The following is a 6,000-nucleotide window of genomic DNA, read 5'->3' as shown; positions in this document are numbered from 1 at the left end:
TCCTATCTTCCCATTCATATGAGTATATCCTAGTACCCATTGAATACGTCTCTAAATGGGTCGAAGCAATCCCTACTAGGACTAATGATGGTCGTATGGTATGTGAATTCTTGTGGAAGAATATATTCACCCGCTTTGGGACACCCCGAGTCATTATTAGTGACAATGGGTCACACTACATCAACAAACAGCTTGCAACACTACTATCTAAGTATGAGATGACTCATAAAATATGAACTCTGTACCATGCCCAGACTAGTGGGCAAGTGAAAGTAGTTAATCGTGAACTGAAATAAATTCTGAAAAAAATGGTTAGTGCTTCTCTTAAAGATTGGACAATAAAGTTAGATGAAGCTCTATGGGTATAGAACAACGTTCAAAATGACCATATGAACTTCATCTTTCAAGCTAGTATATGGAAAATCACGCCATCTACCTGTGGAGATAGAGCATAAGGCTTATCGGGAAATTAATTTGCTTAATCTTGATCTAAGTCTTGCACAACATAGATTGTCACAGACGAATGCGCTGGATAAATTCAGATTGAACGCATATGAAAATGCGCGTATTTTCAAGGAAAAGACGAAGAAATGACATGACCGTCTGATTAAGCCAAAAGAATTTCATGAAGGGGAAAAAACTTGCTATACAATAGTAGACTCAGATTATTCTCCGAAAAATTCAAGTCAAGATGGACGGACCATATGTGGTAAAACATGTATCGCCATATGGGGCGATTGAGATCCAAAACATAGATGAAACAGAGATTTTCAATGTGAATGGACACAGGTTAAAACTTTATTTTGTTGGAGGATTTTCTAAGAAATCCTCTAGCATCATACTCAATTGAGTGTGCCCGACTGAGTCAAGATGATGACTATAAGTCAGAACTACCTTTAATTCCTTTGCAAGTTTTTGTTATTTTCTTTATTTGTAGTGTAAAATTAGGTTGATTTAGTTTTTCTCTTGAGAAGAGTAGAGATTTAGTGTATAGTGAGAGCTTATGAAGTTGCAGGGATGTATATGTGATTGGATGGGCAAAGTAAAAATGCAGCTATGCATTTTACGCACTTGTATGTGCGCTGCAGCGCACCTAGAGAGGCAAATGCGCATTTGAGCACACAAAATTCGACATTTGAGTGCGTTGGACATGCGCGGACACGCACGATGGGCCTTGAGCGCACATCTGAGCGTGCACACATTATAGTCCATTTGACATATGTGTGCGACAACGCATGTTTCGACCTGAGCGTGCACCCAACCTTGCACCTAGGTAAGTTTTTGTTCCCTTTTTTATTAGTTAGAAGATTTCTTTTCTTCTGTTTTCTTATTATTTTCAAAACCACAGAAAAAAGTACCTTAACTCAACCCTAACCCCTCTAACCCAATTTCCCACACCCTTCTCAAAATCATCCCTCTCCCTCCCTCTCTCTCTCTTTTCTTCCCCCTCTGCTACAAGTCAAGATCTTGTGCCTCCTTTGCTGAATCTTAGGTATGGTTACTCTGCTTTTCCTCTTCTTCTTCGAGATTAAAAGTACATGTTTCAATTGGGGATAATACAAGTTTGTGTGTATGTTTTGGTGTGCTCTGCACTTGATTTGGTTGGTATTGTAGTCACTTTAGGGTTGATTACATAATTTTGATGAGAAAGGGAAATTGTGCATGAGAAGTGTTTGACTTAATTCCACAATAGAAATTATGTGAGTTTTCATGTGTGCTTTTAGCAATAGTTAGTCACCTGAGGAAATTCACCTCGACTTCGAGGGTTGAACTTGTAAAAGGTGAAAGTTGTAATGTCAATAGAATTGATGACATGAGAGGGATACTTAGAATGAATATTTGATGACACTATATGGGGTGACATTTGAGTAGCCCATTGTGACTATGTGTGTGTGCACTCACTAATGTTTGTTTGGGTTGTTGTAGGTGTAAAATGGCCACTTCAAAGAAAAGGAAGACCCTGAGCACTTATACTGGTAAGAAGGCAGGCACGTCCAAATCGAAAGGTGTGGGTACATCTAGATCAAGTGCTTCCGCACCCCTTCGGCCCTATGATCAAAACAAGTTTGTCTCCTGGGATGCTCAAGACTGTTTCCATAGCAAGGCGGATAAGAAACCCATGCCTGAAAGGGGAATTGACATATGTGCCCTCCTCAATGAGTGTCCCAAAGTTCATGATGAATTATTCTGCAGGGTTCTTCGAAGAATCTGATGAAGCCAATTTATTTGTCATGAGGGAATTCTATGTGAATTTCCCAGAGCATGAGAATTATGTGTGTACTCTGAGTAAGAAAAAGGTAGACTTTTCGCGGGAAGCCATCCAACAGGCGTACAACTTACCAGAGTATGTTGACCAAGTGCTTGAAGATAACCTCTCGGTGATGTATGAACCATATCTATGGGTGATATTCTTAGAGACTATCTGTGGACCAGGGAAGGAGGTGGTGTGGTTGATCAGGGACCACAAATTTCACTTCAATTCACTGACAACCAAAGGGAAATGTTGGTTCCACATCATTAACAATCGATTGATGCCATCATGGAACAAGACTGAGGTGTATTGTCCCCCTACAACTCTGATGTGGTGCTTTATCAATGAACATGACTTTGATGCAGCCAAGGTTAGGATGAGATGGCAATTCGTTCACCGGTGTAGATATATGGATTCTTTTTCCCGTCCTTAGTCATTCGTTTGTGTCGTGAGGCAAGAGTAATAGAAAACAAGACAACAAATAGGAAGGTAAAGCGGGAGAAGAAATGTCGGGCTGATAAATTTATTATTAGAAAGGAGCCTGGAATTGTTAAGGAGGGAGAGAGTGAGTATTTTGATGGACCTATTAAGGAAAGGGAGGTGCACATGGAGGATGTTGGAGCTAGTGCAACCAAGTGAGCAAGTTCCGGGCGCACCATTAGTTAGTTCATGGGAGGCGTAGATGGTTGCATTAGAACAAGGGATGGTTGGAATGCGAACTATTATAGATGGACTGAGTACTCGAGTGGAGTCACTTTCCTGGCAAAATGAAAAATTTGAGTGGAATATCATGGCATGGTTTTATGTACTTGGCCGGGCTTGTCACATGGACCCCGACATAGTCTCAAACACGGATTGACTCACTCAGGTAAGTTTCCTTCACCTTTGTATTTTACTTTTGAGACATGGGGACATGCTGCTAGTTAAGTATGGGGTGGGGGCTGTAAATAGTTGCTTTAAAAAGACCCAAAAGATTTAATTTCTATCTTTTCTAGGATAACTTCTTGTCTTGTACTTCCATGGGTTTCTAGTTTGGTTCTTTACCATGATCGTAATATTTTGAACCAAACACTTTCTAGAGTAGATTTTTATTTATTTTTATATAAGTTTGAAAAATTGCTTGTGATCGGAAGAATTGACTGAGCTTAACTTGTGGGATTCATGATCTTGTCCTTGTAAGTCGGAAAGACCATTGGTGACTGCAGTCTGAATCGAGTGCCTATCCAAAATACTATATGTGATAAGATAAACTTTTGCTTAGTAATCATGCCCTACAGTGTCTAGAACTTGGCTTGGTTGTAACTCAAGGTGAAATCATAGGTAATAGTTGAGTTTGGAGATGATCATAGGACCTCTTTGTTAGCCCTTCTTTGCTACTTTGACCCCCCAAAGATTTGAAGATTTATCCCTATTTAGCCCAGTTGAGCCTAAATCTCTCTTTACTTGGCAACCACATTACGACCTCAACCCTTAGTTGAACCAACCGCCTCTTTGAACCGTCATCTTCTGTAAACACTTGAATGCCTCATGCATGATTCTAAAAGATGAAAAGAACTAAGTGTGGGTGTGGGGCTTGCTTTTGAGTGGAACCAAAGAATAGTGGAAAAAGGTGTACCGTCTTGAATGTATGTGAGGTACATGAGTAGAGGATTGTGAAAATTAATCAGTTGAAAAAAAATAATATTTTTAATACTCTTATGCTGTGTAGAGTGAACATAAGGTAACACTCCCCTGATGATGGTAAATCCTTGTTATGTTGTGCTTAAAGAAATGGGAACTAGGTGCTATTTTGAGTTGGAATTTTTGGAGCAATTGTCACTTTGAAAGGTGTAGCTCACGTATGAAGTTGTAGGTATTAAAGTGCTTAGAGAGGTGTAGATACTCGTATCCAGATTATATCTGACCCATCCCATAGTCCACTTTACAACCAAATATAAAGCCCTACATGATCTAAATGAAACTGTTCCTACATTAGTGGAGAGTCACACGATACCCAAGCTTATGGTACTCTTGAAGGCATGTATCACTTCTTTTGATAGGGTGAGCGATTGTTGCTTTATGGCCCTATGTTTTTTTCTCATAAATAGTGTGTGAATGGGCTTTTTTCCTTCTTGTGAGGTGTATTGTGGATTTGGTGCCGATTTGACCACGACACTAATGGGATTTCATGACAGGGGTTAAGATTAAATGTGACCATAGGATGGTATCTAGTTGATTCTAGCCGGTCGCCTGTCTAAGAAGGCTACAATGTTAGGAGAAATTTATTTCTGAATTTGCTCGGGACGAGCAAAATTTAAGTGCGGGGGTGTTTGATGAGCTTAATATTACTTAAAATTTTAGACCATTTTTTGTCTCTAATCGGGTTGATTTGATAAGGACTTTGCTTGAATTATAGTCTAATGTGTTACCTACTGGTGCATGTGTAGATGATATGAATATGGGAAAAATAACGGACGATTCGGGAAAAAAAGAGCTGAAGATAAGGAAAAGGAGTTGTGGGCCCAAGCAGATGAAGGCCAGAATGCACACATGAGCGCGCACATGAGGCAGACGGCCTGGAGGACGAGCGCGCCCAAGCTCCTATGTGCGCGACAGTGCACGTCTGCCTACGGGAAGTTTAAGTCAGACCTATTTTTGTAATTTTTTAGTATTCCCGTTGACCTATATGAAGCCTAAGCTCGTCCTAAATTAGGTGTCATGTATTTTAGAGCAGCACTTGAAGAGAATATGGCAAAGAAACAACAGAGACTTTGAACACTTCATTTGATTCATCAATACGAAAATTTGTTTGAATTCGTGGCTTGTAATCTTTTCTTGTTCTTTTAATACTATTGTGATGAATAATTTCTCCAATATGGAGTAGCCCTTCTTAGGATTATTGACAGATATTGTGTCTTGATTATTATTCGAGGATTTGACTTTTGTAGTGCTTGAATTCGTTGAAAGAGTTTTGAATTAAAATGCAAGGTTATTTGTGGTTTCACTTTAATCTGAAGAGAAGTATTGTTGCAAATATCATTGTGTTACATTGTTTGGGTGAATTTCATGACTCTCATAGGTAATCGAAAGAGCTTGTAGAGTTATCAACTAACTCAATCTAAAGGAATAGTTGAGAGACCTTCTTCATAAGACCGTTCGTTCAACGCATTCTTGCAAATGTTCATAGCCCTTGTCATTAGGTTGTTTAATGGAACTCTCATTCATTAGAAAGAAGAATTTTAATCCTAAGTATAATATAATTGTTGGGTCCAAACGCACACACAAGTATACGCGGTCGACAAGTAATAAAGTGATAAGAAAGTATCGTTCCCACGAGGATTTATGATCAACTATTTTCCAATCTAAGCTATTTATATATTTAATGCTCAAGTGAGTGTGAAAAAGATGATTGTGATTTTTATAACTAAATTACTACGAACTAATAAGCAAGCAAGAAAATAAGATCGCAAGTAGAGCAAACAAACACTTAGGAAGAATTCAATGAGATGGAGATATTCCAGGGTTATGGGATTAACGTCTCTCCTATTGCTTTTTCGGGTTGATGTAATCACTTGACTTATCTAATTTGTTGATTAGCAAGGTTTATCAAGCTTGCGAAGTTCTTTCGACGCTTCGCTCGCCTATTCAAGACAACCTAAGATTATATATCTATAGAATCAAACTTGACAAGAACGCATGTATATTTCCTGCAAAAATAATCAAGTAAGGCAACTGGAATATGTCTATCCTAATCACAAATCTATTCTCCG

Source organism: Nicotiana tomentosiformis, chromosome 1, assembly GCF_000390325.3.
Source record: "Nicotiana tomentosiformis chromosome 1, ASM39032v3, whole genome shotgun sequence".
Lineage (NCBI taxonomy): Eukaryota > Viridiplantae > Streptophyta > Magnoliopsida > Solanales > Solanaceae > Nicotiana > Nicotiana tomentosiformis.
Note: the sequence above shows the minus strand (reverse complement) of the source record.